Source organism: Harpia harpyja, chromosome 6 (genome assembly GCF_026419915.1).
Source record: "Harpia harpyja isolate bHarHar1 chromosome 6, bHarHar1 primary haplotype, whole genome shotgun sequence".
Taxonomy (NCBI): domain Eukaryota; kingdom Metazoa; phylum Chordata; class Aves; order Accipitriformes; family Accipitridae; genus Harpia; species Harpia harpyja.
The window spans coordinates 10,830,207-10,850,354 of record NC_068945.1 but is presented as its reverse complement, the minus strand read 5'-3'; positions in this window follow the sequence as shown (position 1 = coordinate 10,850,354).

Sequence of the window (20,148 nt, the reverse complement as noted above, 5' to 3'; positions counted from 1 at the left end):
AGTTAACGACTTTTACCCCTTTAGTCATGACATCATAACATAGAGTTTTGTTGTGGGAGAATCATTGAAGTTTCTGCTGAAATGGGAGCAGTTAATGCAAGATACCCTGCTCTTTATGTAATGGGACTTCCAAATGTGCGGAGAAAAACGGTACCATTTGAGATAGTTGTGAGTCAAACAAACGTTGCTTTGTCAGGAATTTACTCTGAGAATAGCTGTTTGGGGGTAGGAGCTAATGCAACTTGCTTGTACTAGTTTTGGCTGGAATGGAGTTAATTTCTTCATAGCAGCCGGTATGGTGCTGTGTTTTGGATTTGTGACCAAAACTTGGTTGTTAACACAGGCATGTTTTAGCTAGTACTGAACAGTGCTTGCAGAGAGTCAAAGCTTTCTGTTTATCATGCTGTCCCCTCCCCAGTGAGTACACTCAGGATGGATGAGAGGCTGGGAGGGAATGCAGCCGAAACAGCAGACCCAGACTGACCACAGGGATGTCCCGTACCATACAATGCTGTGCTCAGCAGTACACCTTGGGGGTGGTTTGCCAGGGGTTGCAGTTGCTTGGAGGTTGGCATTGGTCAGCTGGTGGTGAGCAATTGCTTTTTGCATCACGTGTTTTTCTTTGTTTTGTCTTTTTTCTGTTATTAAACTGTCTATTTCAACCCATGAGTTTTCTCACTTTCGCCCTTCCAATTCTCTTTCCCCATCCCGCTGGGAGGGAAGGAGCAAGCGAGCAGCTGCGTGGTATCTGGCTGCCTGCTGGGGTTAACCCCCAGCATTGCTGCTTCCTCTTGACTTGAGGTCTCCAAATGACAGAGGGTAGAGTGAAAGCGGCCCTGTTCCTATCTGCAGCCCTCAGAAGAACCACTAAGCTTGGATTTAAAACCTTCAGGTCAATATTGTGAACATATGGGGTGGTATCGCCCTTTGTCACTGCTGTAAAAGACCCCTTCTCCAGGCACTGCTTTACTTGCAGCAGTGAAGCTAGGTCTATGTCAGGCCTTCAGGTGACTGGGGGATGTTCAGGGCCTGAACAACTGTCCCCCTCCTCTGGAGAATTTCAGAAGGGCATCTGCAAGTAATGCTGCTGCTTGCTGATTCTTTCCACAGCTTTCTCTAACCATCACTGTTTCAGGAGTTGCGTAGTGCTTGCTAAGTCAGCCAACCCAAGCTTGAAGAAGGTGGGCAGGAATGAACTTGGAGGGAGTTGTTGGCTTCATGTTGGGAGTCCCAACCAGCTCAGTGCTTTAGGAATGGATCTTCTGGAATAACATCCCACTTCTTTTTCTTTTTTTTTTTTCTTTCTTTTTTTCAACTAGGAGCTTGTTTTCAGAGCTGGTTGAAAAGTCCTGAGCTTGCCTTTTTTTTTTTTTTTTTTTTTTTTTTTTTTCCCTCTTAACCTTCTAGTTTGTGAACTCTGATATGCACATGTGAAAGGTGCTAAGTGAAAGCAATGTCCTTTAGTGAATGGTGTGAAGTTATTTGTGGGTCCTCTCTCCCCCATGTGGAATCAAATGTTTTTTCTTGGTGTTTAGCTGAAATGAGAATTTCCTTGGAAATGAAACCTGAGGGTTTGGTTCACTTTTGTCAGACTGAAAGACAGCCCTGCCCCTATCTCACTGGCAACTTACTGAGAGGCGGATATGTGAAAATAGAAGCAAGACAGATGCAGGGAATCGCAAACAGGTGTGAAGAGAGATGTTGGTGCCTGTGAAGTTTTTGGAGAGCTCTCAGTTCCCTTTCGGTGTTCAGGTAAAGATAGATGGAGGCTTTGATGACTGGCTGGAGTCGCAGAGTTTTCTTGGCAAGCACGTTCTGAACAACTGCCACCACAGCATCTGCAGATCTTCTGTTGAGCCTTGGGCTGTGTGGCAAGAAAAGTTTTCTTGCTATGCAGTATTTGTAGTTTTGGTAGGGTAGGAGAAAGCTCAGTTTTGACCACTCTACAAAGCAGAAACGAAGCAAAAAAGGATTCAGTGACTTGCCCTGTCTACAGAAGAGTGCCAGGCCCTGGGAGCACCAACAGGTCTTACAGTCCCTGCCCGGCCTCATCCCGCCCGGCCCAGGGCCCCATTTCAGCCCCCCGGGGCCGCCAGCCCCTGCCCCAGCCATGGTGCGGCAGGGCCGGTCTCCAGCTCCCCGCGGCCCGGCCCGGCCGTGGGCCCTGCTGGGCTGGGGCTCGCCCCGGGGGGCCCCCGGCGCTCCTGGGGGCCTGGGCAGCAGCGTAGCGCAGGGGTCAGAACGGGGCGGCGAGATGCAGGCTGACGCAGTAGCTTAAGCGTTGAAACACTCGTTTTTAAACTCGTGTCACTTAGGTTAGTCATGACAAGGCTGACAGGCTGAGGGTTTCCAGTGGCAGGAAAGGACTCCGTCTTTCTGCGGCTCTTCCTTCCACGTGCAGGCGAACTTTCTTCCCAGGTTTTCGAGAAGACGGCTGCAGAAACCCTGCCTGGAATGAAAGCAAGCCGGGCTGCTGCTCCTCGGTACAAATGACCCCTTCAGGTAACGCTTTTCATTGGTGTACCTCGAGTGTTTCACAGAACCGGTTGGTATCATTTCTCGGCTTTACGGCTGAAGTAACTGAGAGGTGTGAAGCAGCGTGCCAGGGTCACGCTGGGGGCCAGCGGGAGAAGCAGGGCTCGCTCCAGGCATCAAAACGCCGTGCTTGGGAGTACGGGGCGACAAATGACAACCGGCCAAAGACCGATTTGTGGGGTGCTGGGTCTGTTGTCATTGTACCTACGTGATGAACGCACTGCCTGAAAAATGGACCTTAGTCTGCACCAGTATAGCTGGAGTTAATGATCTTAAATAAAAATTTACTGTGTATATCAGTCAATGGGCAAATTGCTGAGATGAAGCTGGAGTCTGAAATTGGTGATTTCATTTTTGGAAACGGGACTCACGTTTCAATTGATTTGCAGGTTTTTAGCGTAAACACGCGCATACACATTAAATGATGCACATTTATTTTTGTTGCAAAAGCATTTCCATTAATGCGTATAGAAATATCTCCTTAAATTGCAGGGAGGAGAGGAGCTAGGGTGATTACAATTTTGGTTTTATTTTCCTTAAAGTCAGATGTCTATAACATTTCAATCAAGGAGAATCTTTGCGTGGAAACCTTGTGAGATTTTGGAAACATCAGAGTAATTACAACCTTGTGAGCGGAATATTCACTCCTGAAGAGCTTTTAAATTTTGAGGGAGTGCAGCCGAGCTTGGTAAGCTTTGAAGAGATGCCGTTACCTCCTGGTGTGCACTGTAAAAGCCAGAGGAGTAAGTGAAAGCACTTGCAGACAGCAACCCTTCGTCTTCCTGCCTCCCTTCTCTGCCCAGGCTACCTGTGCCCTCTCTGTAGCCGTGTGGCACCTTCCCTTCCTGGGATCCTGCCCGGGGCTGCGCTTCCTTCTTCCTTCTCTCTCTGCCCCATCTCTGGAGGGTTTGATTAACCACAGGTTAGCAACAGCACAGGCGCTCCTCTGCATGGAGGAGAGGAGACCGCCGTGTTTAAGTTTGGAAATTGTGGATTCTGTTCACACTTCTCACAGGATAGCAGAGCTATCTGCATTGCAAAGCTGCAATTCAATTTTCAAGCTTTAGTAAAAATTGGTGATCTGTTTATACTTTGGTTTCAGTCCAAGGGTTGGTGCCGTTTGCATGAGTGGAAATGGCTGAGAGAAGGTGAAATGGAAAAGTTGCTTGTTACTAAATTGTCATAATCTCCCACCTCGGTCTTCCCCAGTGTTCAGATCTTGCCCTCACGCTGCGTACTATGTGCTTCATTACCAATTTAGTCTGTCAATTGAAGTTCTGTGTGCAGGATGATCGGAGTACACTGATCTCGAGGGATCTCTCGTTCATGCCAGAAACCTGCAAATGGGCTTTTAAATTGTCACTTTAATTTTACATATATCAACTGTTAAACTTACCCAGAGGCCACGTGAAGAGAATGAAACTTAGCAATAATGCGTTCACACCGCCGTTTCTGTTGACAGTGTCAGAGCACTGTTTGTTGAAGGTGAAATGCTCTTGTGTTTCGAATACCATTGCTGGTTTTGACTGTCTCCACAACTAGCAGCAGAGCACATCTGTGGGCCAGCTAACAGCCCAGGAAGAATTTGGCGTCTCCAGACTATTTCCCTATCGCCACTGCAGAAGAAGAGGGGCTGAGATAAAGAAGGGAAAGGCAAGACATGGGGTAGATAAAAGAAGGTAACGTGGGCAGGAGAAACAAGGAAAGAGCACAAAATGAAGTTGAGTGTCTACCAACAAAAAATGACAGGAAGGAAAATAGCTGATTGGAGAGACAGATGGATAATGATTCCCCAACCAAAATAAACAGGAAATACTGAAAATAAAGTATGATAATGTGTTGTTTCAGCAACCGCTACAGTAATGTCTTGCTCTCATGTGAAACTTTTCATCATTAGGGCTTGAATCACTCTGCAAAGATCTAGATCGTTGTCCAGATTTACAGTGAGGGGCAACAAGACTGACTCACAGGACTTAACCTCTTGAATCCTACTTTGAGAGCTGCTATGTTTTACCACAGCAGAAGACATGGCTGATGGTCTGAGGTGTCCCCACTGCACTTCTGCACATGGGAATCATGGTCTTGCTGAGTTAAATGTCACAGAGCAGTGTCTAGTTCTTTGTCTTTTTGTCTTGGAGGGGGTCACTGTCAAATATAACTGCACTTCTACTCCTCTTACTTGAAGGAGAATAGCCATATTTTTGTACCTGGCTGGACAGCTATGTCCAAAGAAAATCCCTTATCTGATATAAATCTAGACATTGTCTGTAGGCTTTGTTTCTGGAAGTCAATGAACAAACCTTTTAGTGTGCGTTTGACATGCATATATTCTCTGTGTGTACGTACACACGTTTCCACCTTCAAGGCAGAAGGTTGTCTATGCCATTTTTCACACCTTTGGACACTGCTTTTTGGCCCTACCTGCCATGACATTTCCAGCCTCTGCCTACGAAAGGTGCAGTGTGATTAGGCAACCGTTCTTCATGTACACGTGTACATAAGGTCCAGGTAAGAAAGCTCCCGTTTTCCTCTTACACCTGCAGGACACAAGAAGTATTCTTGACAGGGTGTGACCACAGTGTCGTTTCCAGCAAGAAATCTCTATTAGCGGCATGATACAACTAGATTTAGGTAGCACGCATACCTATGGAAAATAATCCAGAAATTACAGACAGAACGCAAATCGACAATGTTATGCTGTTGACAAGAAGGAAGATGCCGCAGGGGAAGGTAGAGGGAGAAGATGTCTGAAATACTGCTGCTGCTTTGCTCACAAATCAGCAGGGGTGCTGTGCCTGTTCTTGACGGCAGCTCTTCAGGAAAGATGTGGGCCCAACAGAGAGGAGAGCTCAGAAGTTTGGTAAACACGATCTGCAAGAAAAGGCTGACTCAACTGGATTGAGTGAAATAGCGAAGTGGCTAACCATCTTCAAGGGCTGTTTCCTACATCTGCAGCAGATAGCAGAGGAAGTAATGGGCTTGAAGCGGAACAGGACAGGTTCAGGCTACGTGCACAGGCACAGGTTTGCAGTTGTGAGGAGCAGGAAGCACTGACGCATTGCCTGGGGAGGTTAGCGTTGTCCTCCACCAAATGCCTAGGAGAGCTGGTTAGATGAGCATCTTTCAGGACTCGCATGTGTGCCTCTGAGCAGGGGATGGATTGAATGACCTCCTGAGATCCTTCTTACTCCTAGGTCTTCATGCTCCATACATGGATTCACGTATGTGGATTCAGTTTTCAACTGCGAAAAAGACTTTTCTTACAAGTACTCAGATCAGGCCTGAGCTGCCTCTCCTAACCTGTGTTCCAGTGACTTTCTGGCAGGAAGTAATAAACTTAATTATATATGGGGAGAAACAGACATCGCTTTTTACAGTCGCCTTGCCTACAAATAAACGGACGTTATTTTAGTAATGTAATTAGAGTGGTATGAAATCCAATGTAGTTGTTGTTCCTTTCCTAGAAAGAAAGGTTTATTATGATTTGTCTGAACTCATTATAGAGTTTAGACTTAAAAAAACCAACTAGGCCCCTCTGAAATAAAAGGGGGTTGTACTACAGCAATTAAATCAGTGTCCAAATCACTTACGTTAAATTGGAATGTGGAAATAGCCTGGATGGAAGTTTGCTCAGATCTTGGCGATAACGTTATTTCAAATACACATGCATAAATTTAACCTGATATTCTGCAGTAAAACAATTATATTGTTTCATTTAATTTATTGAACCACAAAGTTGTTACTTCTTGGAGTGAAAAATGTTTATGGGCAAGCAGCTGATCTCTCAAGCACCCTGGCTGTACTTACGAGAGAAATTTCTTTGACAGGAAACAATGTGAGACTTTAGCAGCTGCCCAAGCCATTAGGAAGTTTGACATTAGAGGTTTCAAGTGATTAATGGCTTAGGTGGGTTAACCATAGATTCGTTTGATATCAAACAGCAAGTCTGTGAAAAATACTAATAGTGTGTCATTAATTTCTCTGCAGCTCATTCTATTAAAAATTTGCGTGGCCAACCATTCTCAAATACCTGCTGTAAAGTGAGTCTAGTGCGGAATTTGTATTTCTTTTTAAGTGGTAACAATCAGTTGCTACTGTGATCGGTTTACTTCCTTTGAAGCCCTCGTGTCAGGTTTTTTTGACAGCATTTTTAACTTTGCTGTTAGCAAAGTTCAAGTCCAGTCAATGAAACATCAGTGTAAAAGCTGTAGCACATCGTAGACCTTTTAAGGAAATATGGGAGACCTTCATTTGGTGGTGGAACACAAGAACATTAAGGTTTGGGCAAAATGGATATCACAACTGGGCAAATACAAAAGAAGTTGTATATAGTCTTTCTAGGATACCATGCACAAGGAAGTACCAGGTTCCTACTTTCCTTGGTTCCAGTACAAGACTGTGTGTTTCACTGCAGCATTTCCTTAGCCCTGTGCTAGGTGGTGGGACTTTGCTGCAGGTGCCTCGGCAGTTAAGAGTGGGGTCCGGGGGTTTTCTAGCTTGTCTTGTTTAGAAGTTTGTTCAAAATGAACAGTCACATTTTTCTGTAGGAGCTTCAAGGAAATCAGACTAAGTATTTCACGAGAAATAATGTAACAGGAAAGTTAAAAGATGGTATTTAAAAAGGAGAACAGTTTGAGTGTTGGTTTTCCTTTGTGGAGTAATTGTCCATGGGACACAACCACACGGGAGCAATTTTGCTACTGTCTTGTGATGCTACTTGAGGAGGAAAAAAAACGTACACTCCAACGACAACCAAAGATATATTTGGCTGGCTAGACACAGATTTAATTCGTGTGATTTGCTTGAATGGTATAATTATGATATTAATTTTCATCATGTTGCCTAAATACAAATGCAAGTGCCAGAAACAGAAGACTGAATTGGCAGCCAATGAAATACAGTTAACACACAGGAAATATCTCAGACTAAAGTAATTTACAGATTATGAGAACGAGTGGGAGTGAAGCAACGAGAGAAAAGGAAAATATAATCTATGAAGATGACAGGAAATCAAATTAAATACAAATTTCACTTCTATTGCATTTTACCAGCTAAGCTTGCTTTTCCCTCAAGAAAATCTCATATTATATTAGCCCTGGCTCCCTTAATGACAGGGAATTCAAATATTTCTGACCATTCTCTGGCATAATGTCCCAAAAAAATTCCTCAGTTGCTAAAAAACCCTGCTGTCGTAGGGAAGTGGGGGCTGAAGACACCTGAAGGCTCAGAACAGTCTTAAGGCCAACGAATTAGTGAAAAGAATGTAGAGTCACACAGAGGATGGCTAGAAGTGTGGATGCAATAAAGAGGGGAAATGCCCGTGCGCTGATACAGCTTCTAAGAGCAGCGAGATCTTAGCTGCAAATTTTCAAACATCCAAGGACAAAAAAGATTGGAGAATTAGCATTTGTGGGATTGAGGAAACTTCTGAAAATGTCATTCTTAGTCTTAGATGGATGAGGCAGTGAAATATTCATAAAATGTACTTTCTTCCTTAGCTTTCCAGTTTATCAGTGGCTATCATATCTATATGTTATTTCTGGATGCATGTAATTGTAACATGTGCAAACATAACTGAGCATATGCAAACATATTGTTGCTGTGGGAATTCTTACCTAAAGATGCAAACACATCCATCTGACTTCACATTTTTTTAACTGTTAAAAAAATTTAGCTAGTATTTGAAGATTATGCAGCAATCGTTGAAAGGCACAACTGGATAGCTTGCAGAGCAGCCGGGACAAAACATGCTGCTCATGAGAACCAGATTACAAAATTTAAAGAAGACATTGCGTATTAAACACTGGTCTGATACAGAGGTAACATAGAAGCCAATAAAATAGTGAGTAACTGATATCACGGCAGTTAATTTATTTGTGAAATGTTTAAACTTATGCTTGGGTTAATTCTTATCCTATTAGAAAATTGAGTTGAATGAATAGGTTAGTATACTCTTTTGCAGTGCTTGAGTGCTCCTAAGTTAGCAGTCAGGAGAAAGAAAATCTTAACAGACACATTGAAAATCAATTTAGACTCCATACGCTCCTCAATTATTTTTTTTCCACACTATAAGGTAAGTTTCAGTTCCTTATGAAATTAGGTAATACGCTTGGTAGAATTTGGTCTACAAGATCCTTGTTTCATTAGAGGGGTTGGTGGGTAGTCAGTTCAGAAACGTCTTGCTGAGTTTTTCTGGGTTTAATGTATTCTTCCTATGGTTTTATAATGATATTTTAGAGCTACTATGAATCATTTGAGTTGTGAGTAATTAACCCCTCTGGAAATCTGACTCCTAAGGATGTCTCATGTTGAATAATCATAAAATGAGTCACTGGAATTAGACATGTTGGGAATATTTTGAGTTGATCACCCAAAAATTTGGAGTCGCTGTTTGAGAAGATAATGACTCAAGAACGAAGTGTACCTGCTCCTGTCATCTGTGTCATGCAGGAAAATAAACAATAGTTGAATTAATCTAGATGGCACCCAAGGCAGAACAGCAAAAGCTATAGTTAAATCCTAGGAATGAAATTTTGCCACACTGTAGCCCTTATCCGTGCTCCAAACTTAGCAATCATAAAGCCTCTAACCCCAATGGATAGAGCATCCTTTGTTACGTCAGTTCTGTGCTGATGTAAAGTGTTACTTGCAGATGTACTTAGCTGTTCTTATGCATTCATTTTCTCTTCAGCCTCCAATAACTAACTTATCTTTGTAAAACTACAAACACATACAAACAAAACTCCCAACTTTTCATCTGAGGAATTATCTGCTTATTCAGCATTTACGGATTTTGAAAATCTGCAGAAGAAAAAAATGCAGTCTTTGCAAGATGTTTGACATTTATAATTATTGTAAGTGCAAAACACAGCACGTTATTTGTTCCAATAATAGGTCTCAGCAGCAATAAAGTGTATGCCTCTCCTCCAGGTTTTCAGCTGTGGGAAGTATTTTGGCAGCTGGATCCACAGTATGTAACTACATGTGGGCAGAGTTGTGTTTTCTTTTTGCTGCTGAAGAAAGGCTTTCAAGTTTGCCACAAATCTTGGGCATACGAGCACATTTTCCCACTAAAAATCCTTCCTTACTCTCTCCTTCCCTTCAGAGGGAAGGAGGTTGTCGATATCCAGATTTGTACTTCGGAGTATCACCCTCTGGAAATGCTTCCTCTGCTATTAGTGGGACACTGCAATGTCAAATACAGCTTACTCACACAAAGCTGTGGCAGCTGGGACTGTAAGATAAAATTCTCTTCTAAGCCTCGAGCCAGCGCACAGCCTGCACACACCTTCGATTGCTCAGGCCCCTTTGGAGGCTAGCAGCTTAGGCACTGACCTTGTCTCAGGCCTTTCCAAGGACAGGTTTCATCCTTTTCTGGCGTTAGCTGGTATAAATCACAGCCACTGGAATGGGGAGAGCACCCTAGCAACTGATAATGTTGTAATAAAACCTCTGGCATGCCTTTCCTCTCTTGCTTGGGAATAGAAAGTAGGTGATGATTGCACCGACGTCCAGCACAGACGCCATCAAAACCACCAGCAAATAACCACTATAGGAGTTGTGAGAGCTCCTCTTTATACTCATGACCTAGAAACAGAAGTCAAATCTAAAGCCAGTTCAAGCCTAGAAGTCTGAGGCAAGTATCTGGAGAATTCAGCATTAGCTTAGAGAAAACCACCATGGAAGGTTTTTTGGTTTGACTCTCTGTTTAATTGGAGTCACAGGCTCCTTCACTTTTATACTCTTCAGAGTACAGCCAGCTACTGTTTAAGGATTCATAGATGATGCTTTATTTTCTATTTCCTTCCCTGAAAAGGCACAACTCTAGAAAGAGAGATCTATCTTTTTTTTTCTCAGTTTGTGGTTACAGTAACTATAAATAATAGCTCTCACTGCAGTTTAGAGCTTCCTGGTGTCCTGACATCAAGAAGCTTGGTGGTTTCATGCAGTTTGGTTAAGTGGCCTACATTTCAAAGCTTTTCCAAACACTGCTGCTTTGGGAATCTCATGAGCATAGACTTTCCCGTGGTGGTTGAGCAATTGTGTCTGCCCTGCTGCAACCGGGGAATGTGGAGAAGAGGGAAAATGGAATTTTGCTTAACTTTGTCAGTCAACTTTATCTTTCTGTTGTATTTTTCTACGCTACTTATGGTAGGTATTAATATGCAAACCTTATGGGTAGTCACTTCCCTTCCTTTTTGTACCTCGGGCTGAGTATAGCAGTCAGGGGTAAGAGCCACTCTGTATTCATTTATGGAACAGGTTTTATGTGGCACTTCACAATGCATTTTTTCAAACATTTTTCAGGGATATAAGGTCTGTTTGAATCTTCAAGTCCACAAAAGACATTGTACCATGCAGGTAAGGACTTCGTTTATTTTAATAATTGACTTTTTAATGACACTCAGTGACGTGTTATCTGAATTGCTTGGCATTCAGACTGTATTTTTTTACACGCCAATCTATATTTTGGCCCTTCCAGTTCAGCAGAGATTGTGTTAATGATGGTACAACTGCACTTGTCATCTTGGTGTAAGGGGACACATTAACAAATGACTGCTTAATTGCATGTCAAAGATTTTGTTCTTTGCTTCGTTTCTGGTATATGGGCAATTTTCTGTTATCCTCTCTGAGCCCAAAAAATTATTCTTTGTGCAACAATGTTAAAATATAAGTTAAACTGTTTGATGTTGTATTTCACACAGTGAATAGGTAGGTTGAAAAGTATGTTGTGTCTGGAAAAAAAAAAAAAAAGGTTTATTGATATTTATGTTCCCAGCCAGCTTATGTTATCTATTAGACTCTACACCACCATCTGGTTGAATTAATGACTTGTGAAACTTGCCTTCTAGATGACAGACATCCGAGTGTGACATTTTGTAAGACAAAGTAATCCATCTCCTGTGTTTCTTCTCAAGAAAGAAAACTGTTATTTCCTTGCCTTTAAAATGTTTTCCAGGACTAACCTCAAAACAGAATGAAAGTGTGGCCCTGCAATTGTTTTTGAAGGGAATCACATTTGAGTAAGTAACTTGAGAAAAATAAGCACGACAAAGTTCCAGAAATAAAGGTGTCTGTGCGTCCAGAGTCCATGTAACCTGGGTAGCACTGTCGGGATCACATTAATAATTGAGAACCGTGAAAGAGCTGCTGGGGTCTGGGATGCAAAGTACAGCTGAAGTTCAGCAGAGGAACGTGCAGGTTGCACCAGCGATGGTTCCCAAGTCCTTGATCGCTTGAGCTTTTAGTGATGTTGATGTCTTCTTTGGGTGGTACTGCAGACCTCTGTGTGAGGCTGCCTTTCCTCAGAAACCTTAGTAAGTCAGAGGATACTTCTGTCTTCCTTCACTAGTGCTCTGTATTGTCACCCAGCACAAAAAATAACTCAACTTTTTTCAAGTTTCATCTCTGTTCTTCGGTGGACAATCTCTGTGCCGAGCCTTGCTCTTATCTGCGTTATATTTGTGAAGAAACAGAATAAATTTTCACTATTGTTTGCCCATTAACCAAACTAAATTGTCTGCTGGGTCCTGATGAAGTGATGCTGCATAACTTTAGAGGCCTTAAAAAATATATCCATAATAATCTTGAAGCACGTAGCTAATATTAGCTGTTGGTGCATCCAAGAGTTTGAATTACAGCTGAATTTCTCTGTAAAGTGTGTTCTACAGCACTGCACTAGGCTTGAGGAAGCCTCTGTTACAAATCTAACTCAGCCATCAGTCAAACCTTTTCAGGGCTCTGCCTGTTTCCCCTGTTAAATGGAGCTAAGGGTAGTAACTTTCTTCTGGAAGAAAACAAACTTCCGAGACCTACTAAAAATGCTAGAGGGGTACTGGTTCTGGTTCCTGTGTATAAATGTTACTGGATGCATATTGCTACTGTACACGAGTATGTTTCAATTAATATATTTGGAAAAAATTCTTCTGAGGCCAGCATGTAAATTTTGCCCTAAATAAATGGGCTAATGGGAGACCTGGCTAATGGCAACCTGACACACAACCCGAAATCTGCACAGAACTCGGCAATTTCTGCACCGGTTCTGCACGTGCAGTCTCATCTAGCCAAGCTGTTTCATTTCCCATCACTGAAGCCTTGCCTTTTGCTCTGGTTTATGTCAGGTTTTGATTTCTACCGTGGATGCTGGATCTGGTTTTTTCCATGATCCTGCACCCTTCAGACCAATAGGTCATGCTCAGGGTCCAAGTGCTTGGCAGAGGTGGCCACGGACAGCGAGAGTGTTTGTGAGGCTTCCTCTTACATGCTCGTCTGCCTAGGCTTTGAGGGTTGCAGCCATCCTTGCTGAAACTTCTCTTTAAACACAGTTCTGCATCACCTTTTTCAGAGAGGGCAACTGAATACATCACATCATGTAGATCTACTGTTAATTCTCAGCTAGTCTCAGAAGCAGAGGGGGACTTCTGATGCCTCACAGAAATTCACGTTTCTCCCTAATAAGAGCTAAGGATCATTTGTTATAGGAAGAAAAGATACAGCAACATCAACAAGCTTTTTCCTCTCTGCTTTTCTTTCATATACTTCATCCTAGTCTAGAGGGATTACTTCTTGCGAGGCCAAATTTATTTTGTTCCCCTCTGTATCAGTAATGACCTTCTCATGAACAGGCATTCTTAAACAATGGTAAATTATGAATGATGGCTTCCTGACAGCAACAGCTCAGATCGAAATTTCAGCAAATGTCAGACATGAGGTCAGAATCTGTTTGAGTCCCCAAGGAAAGGGAACTCCGCTAACAAGGGAAGTGCCTGCTTGCTTAAGAGATGTGCTTGGAGTCTGTGTGCATGTGTATGTGCATGTTCCATTGTTACTTTTATATGCATTTTATTTCCCTTTTTAAATGGTGCATAATAAAATAGGACCCCTCCAGCCACAATATTTTTGGCATGACAGTTCTAATACATAATTGATACTAATCCAGCAAGTCCCTTGCTCTTCTGAGTAGCCCTTCTCTTTGTGAGTAAACCCCTTAACTTAAGCACAGCTTGCTCCCATTAGTAAAGACAACTCACAGAGCCGCACAGGGATTCAGGTTCACTGCAGCATGTTCACAGGTGGTTTTCCCTATGGGAGAATTCAGAGAAGCTGCCGAACCCATCTCTCTCCAGTAACGTACGTTCATGTGTGCATTGTAAATTTTTTTCTCTACAGCTTTACAGCTGTTCTTCGTAATTGATTTCTCTGTTTGGAGAAAGTATGCTTTATAATCAGCATCTTTCTGAGCTCTGATGCTTTTCAATAATAACTGTTGCAGCAGTCTGGGCTGGAAACAGATTTCTTTCCCTTTGTTACAACAGGCCAGACCTACTGGACCCAACTGTGCTGAAGGTCAAACCCTTTAAGGACTGTAATAAACTTACTGTGATTTATGGGTGCGTCTACTTCTATTGGATAAAACTATGCCAATTATCTGAGTCTGTATTTTGGGTATGAGAGGAAGATTTGGATGTACACTGTGAAAAGATACGTGTTGATTTTGAAAGGGAGCTTCCTGTAGTGCACATGGCAGGAATTTCACCCAGAATTTCACTGCACTTCCTTATTTTCAGCATAGCGGTGCTCCTGTCCATCCATGTCTTTCATGGGCACTTTTACATATATTAAGACACACTAAAGATATATTCTGAAGCCAGTGCTGTAGAACAGAAGTCTGATCTTCATGGCTTTCCTAAAGATACTGTAATGATATACAGCAGTGATGGCAAAGTTGTTGAAAATTGCCTGTGCTCCTCTGTTTTATGACAAAAAATTTCTTTCCATGCAAAACCAAAAAAGCCAAGTGACTGTGGCCAATGGCTTGATATGTTCCATATTACTTACTCCTGCACATTTTCACTCGTTCTCGTTCCACCTTGTTACCAGCTAACATCACTGGTTGCATAAAAATATGTTTTGAAAGTCCTTTCAACACTGCTTCTAAAAGAGGTTCTCTGTTTTAGAGAATGAACTCTTTCATCAGTAAGATCCTTTTTTCCTATTTTATGCTTCTTCCTTGTGCATTCTGACTCCTCTCTGCAGCTGGAAGGATGACTGTAGATGTCGTCACAGTAATGATATTATTACAGCATGACAGCTGAGGGAAAAAAAATGTGGCAAAATTTGAAATATTTTTCGAAGGCTAACTGATACAGCCAGGTAAAAACAGATTAGCTTTTTGGACACCATGACTTTACAGGAATATTAATTCAATATTGTAGTTATAATTCTCCCCCTCCAATAGGATTATATAAAACTGTCTGTCGTATCAGGGGCTTAAAATGCTTTATCAGTGAGAATACACATTTGTTGGTGGTTTTAACAGAGCTGCAGAGTAAATCCTGATAGGTAGAAGCATTATGGGAATTTGCCAACAGGTCTCTGTGCGGGCAACTGTGCGTCCATTCATAAAGGCATTCACCCTGTTGATGTTGTTCTTACAGAGTGAGATTCAGATGCCAGTTTTTCAAACTGTATCAATAGGAGGAATGCAGAGAAATCAGCCTGTTCAAAGGTGACACCGCACAAAAGCTGACCTACGATATCATCTCAGGCAGGTGACGATTTCTGAACATTTTGCTGTTGTACATTTGGTCAAAACACATACCAAGGGAGCACTGAGTATTTATAGCAGTGGGGAATAAGGGCTGCCACTCGACACTCAATAACAATTGGGGTTTTTTTCAGCTCCCTTCTCCTTAGAAAACAAATCCACCCTTCACATAGACTCTACTAATGGAGCATGAAATACTTGCAGAACTGAGGGCACAGCGTGAAGGAAGGTATTTTAGTCAGGTGGTAACTGAGTGCGTTCAGAAGATAACAGATTTACCTTGTAGGTATACGGCACGATAACATTTTCATCAACTGAAAGGATGCCGTAGCCTGAAGGCTGATTCCGATGCAACTCCTCTGCTAAATTCTGCCGTGTGGAAAGCAAGTGGGATGCTGAAGTGGAGGGGAAAGCCCTGTTATTTTGGAAGTGAGAGGGCTTGAAAGGGAGCAAAGACAAGGTACCAAAGGATGTGGGTAGGAATACAGGATTCTCTAAATGAAAGCAGGCAAAAACTGGATTTTTGGAAGGATGCAGCTCAGGTCTCCGTGTGCGTTTTGGGTTGGGGGTAAGGGAAAGAGGAGGTGCTACTTTTTAACGCTTGGAAAAGGTCTTTGCCCCGCTCTCCCGAGCGGCAGTGCCAAGCAGCTGAGCAGAGTGCCAGCTCCCCCTCGGGGCAGAGGGGGAAATGCAGAGCTCGCAGAGCAGGAGGATATGCCTGCCTACCCTCGGCGAAGGAAAAGCTCTTTTTGCCTGGCTGTGGCGAATAAACAGGCAATAGACAACGGGAGAAGAGTTCTGCCGGCGCATTTTAGAGTGAACACGGGAAAACCACAACACTCTGGTTTCTTTCTGATCGGTGAATAGTCACACTATTTCTTCTGAGTGTTTAAAATGCATGTTGTTCCATGTTCTCACTCATTGCTTTTCTCTGTGCTGCTTTTTAAAGGCACCTCTCAATAACAATTTCTTCTTTTTTCTTTCTTTTTTTTTTTTTTTTCCCCTGTAGTAGGGCTGCCTATGAACCACGCCCAGAATAGCTAGCCTTTCTAGCTGGGGATCTTACTTGGGACCAAAGTAATGGAGGTGAGGTTAAATCTCACCACTCAATTCTCACTAAAATGGAGTACAACAGAGAAGAATCATGCCTGAATTTCAATTTTCTGCTTTGATTTGAAGGCATGGATTGTTGATCACTACACCTCTACATCTTCTCAATGATTGCAAATTGTCACCGAAGTACTTAAGACTATTTGCTTGTAAGTGAGATTCACGTTTGGCAGCTTACTCTTACCTTCTGTTTATTCTCCACCTGAAGCTGTTATCTGCAGCAGAAAGCATCGGTGCGCTTCTCTTCAGGGCTCACTGATGGAGGGAAAGGACAGAGGCTGATAACGCTGCCTAGAAACAGATTTGACTACAGAGTAAAAGACCTGGGTTTGAGCTTGTCCTGGTGTATCTATAATTTCCACCCATACAAGAGCAGAATGAGGCCAGGCATTTTCAGTTCCTCATGGCAAGTCAGTAGCAACATGACGAGCTCTGCTTCATCTCTGTCTTGATCCACCTGGCTCCTTGCAGATGGCAGCAGGACACGGTGATGGAGTTACCGCCATGGCACTAGACAGACCATGGACTGTTATAAATGCGGTGAACAGCCTGGGGGCTTCCTGCTGAAATGTATTCCGAAAAAGAAGAGGAAAGGCTTAGGAATATCTCACACGTTCACAAATAAAAGACATCCCAAAATCTTGTGTCTCATTGTGCAAAAGTAAAAGCCCTTTATTAAAGAAATAATCCCTCCCTACGTTACTTTGGGAGGGACTATCTTACCAAAGAAATTAACAAAATTGTATCGGTTTTATTTCGACTTACTTCATTGCAAGCAGTTTGGACAGTGAAAGAATAATAGTCATTCCTACTTTCTCTTGTTCTTTTCCACTTTCTGGTTTCCCAAGCGACACCGAGCCTCTGGTTTGTCTCTCTTCTCAGCTAAAGGTGAGCAAAGAGGCAGAATTTAATTTGGGATACAGTTTTGCACATTTCAATCATTTTTTTTAAGCTTTTTATGAGTCTAGCCAACTATGTTTTGAATTAGTCTCCAGACATTGAATGGTTCTGTTTGTTTTTAATAGAGGTGGCTGAATAGGTTTTGGGTTATTTTACTGTTGGTAAATAGCTTCCTCAACAAAATGAAAATATTTATCCTGCTCAAAATATTTTCTTTTTTTTTTTTTGTCAGAGGTTGGCCAAAATGTTTTGCTCAATTTCTTTTCCCATTCTGTGCAGAGAAAACAGCTCTAATGCTCTAGACAGCTCTAGCATATCAGATATGAAAGAAAACAATATTTCCTATGCAATTACAAGTTTCTGGCATTTTTTTGTTCATTAGACATCATCATGTTAATATTCTTTTTGTCAGTGTATATTTCTACACAGCAACACACTATGAAAGAGAGAATGTTTTTCCTCCTCTCAAGCACCAAAAGCGCATTGAGATTTCCAAGTTTAGTTTTTACTGAGAACTAAGTAGTATTGGTTTGCGATCTCTAGCTGAAAATGCCGTATAAACAGCCAGCTAGTATTTATGATTATTTTATTGCTACCTTATGGTCAGGACATACTAAAACAAACGTGTCAAACTTTCTTCTTGCTTTCCTTCCTTCACCCAAAATTTTTTCAAAGCTTCCTTCAATTATTCATCCAGGGGAAGTTCTGGACGTTTGCAGAAAGCTGTGGAATTTGGGGTTGTCTGTTTCCAAACCCAGGACTTGTTTGACTGAATGTCTAATTGCTACGGTGAGAATCTTAACCCATAGATTTTTCTTTTGCCACCCTTTGCTAGGTGACTCATGGTGGCCTTTCATCACTGTGCTTTGGACAATTTTAGCAGATGAGCTCGGTAGTACTTCCCTCCCCATCACCCGCCATGATTGACACCTCTCTGCAAGATGTGCTGTGCTGACATGCCTTGAGCCAGTGTCGTGGTTTAACCCCAGCCAGCAACTAAGCACCAAGCAGCTGCTCGCTCACTTCCCCCAGCCCAGTGGGATGGAGAGGAGAATCGAAACAAAGAAGTAAAATTCCTAGGTTGAGATAAGAATGGTTTAATAATTAAAGTAAAATCAAATAAGAACAATAATAAAATATAATAATAATGAAAAGGAACATAACAACACAACCCCCCCCAAACAAACAAAGGAAATAACACCCAAGAAAAGACAAGTGATGCACGATGCAATTGCTCACTACCTGCTGACCGATGCCCAAGCAGCGATCCGCCCCATCTGGCCTGCTCCCCCAGTATATATACTGAGCATGACGTTCTATGGTATGGAATATCCCTGTGGCTAGTTCGGGTCAGCTGTCCTGGCCATGCTCCCTCCCAGCTTCTGGTGCACCTGCTCACCAGCAGAGCATGGGACACTGAAAAATCCTTAACTTAGGATAAGTGCTACTTAGCAACAACTAAAACACCAGCGTGTTATCAACATTCTTCTCACACTAAATCCAAAACACACTGTACCAGCTACTAGAAAGAAAATTAACTTTACCCCAGCCAAAACCAGGACAGTCAGGCAGAAGCAAATTGTTGTCTTGCAAGGCCGTCAGCGTCTCCTTGCTACCTTGAGTCTCCCACGTCTGAAGTGCTCGAAGCCATCCTTTAGTTACCGCTCCACTCGGAAGTTGTCCGAAGGAGCCAAGTCTCTGTGTGCTCCTGAAAGTCTGGAAAGCAGCTGGCTACTAACTCATATAAAACTTTTCCTAGGGTTATGTGGGAGTCCGCAGCGTTTCTCGGCGGGGCTGACAGGTGCGTCTGGAAATGCTGAACACAAACTGATGGTACCAGCCCAGGCTGAACTTGCCTTTTATGCAATAGCCAGGGACTAGAGATTGGGCTCTGTCTGAAATTGGGGACTGCGTCTGAGATCCTCACTGAGAGAAGTTGAACACGTCTCCCATGTTTCAGCCCACCTGATCACCGCAGAGAGGTACTTTCTACTGCTGGAGTCACTCTGTTGGCGTGAACCGATCACACTCTCTCTGTTGATTTAGGAGGGCAGCGGGCCGTCCACGTGGCAGCCTCGTCCTGCGGGGCAGGCGCTGGGTTCCCGGTGGGAAGCCCGAGCTGGGCATTGCCGCCAGTGCACACGGCTCACGCTGCCTCTTCTTGGCTTGTGGGTGGCCTCTCTGTCCCACGCACTGGGCGCTTCAGCGACAATCCCAGCCGGGCTGGCGTGCCCCATCTGCTGCCAGCGTCCCACCCGAGGGTATCACCCCAGCGTGTTTTCTTCAAAGACCCAGCCACACCAGCGGGTACGCGCTGACAGGGAGCCGCCGCTTTGGTAACGGTGCTGCTGGCTGGCGCACGCTCTTCTTCCAGGTCTGCCGCCCCCCCGCAGTTTGCTAAATTACCCCCAGAATATCTTTACAGGATGGACTTTGACCGGGCGGGCAGGGCGACCCCGGCTCCCGGGCTCCTGACTTGAACCCGGGGCGGACGTCGGGGGACCCGTCAGGCGCGAAGGGCTGCCGCACGCCCCGCAGAGAGCGGCGGAGGGGGGCCGGGGCCGGGCGCCGATGTCCGCCAGGGCGCGCTGGAGAGCGGCGCGGCCGCCGCCGCCGCCGGGGCTGGCGGCCGCCGGGGCAGCGAGCGAGGCGGCGGGAGGGTCGGCGGGTGCCGGCGGCGCTGCCCGCAGCGGCCAGCCCGGAGCGGGACACCCGCCCCCGCGCTTCGCTCCGGCTCGGCCGGTGCCCGCGGGTCAAGCGGGAGAGGCCGGGGCGCGGGGCCCCCGCAGCAGCCCGTTCGCCGGCCGCCGTTCCCCCTCCCTTCCTCCCCCGGCGGCTGGGGTGGGGGGGAGGCGGGCGGCGGGGCCGGGGCACCCCGCGGCCGGGGCGGGGTGGAAATTTACCGGGGCCGTCCGCGGCGCGGCCGCGAGCGAGAGCGAGCGAGCGGGCTCGGTGGGAGGCGGAGGGAGGGAGGGCGGGGAGCGGCGGAGCATCGTCTGGCGGGGAAAGCGAGGGACCAAATGCCTGTGAGGAAGGGCGGCAGCCGCCACCGCCGA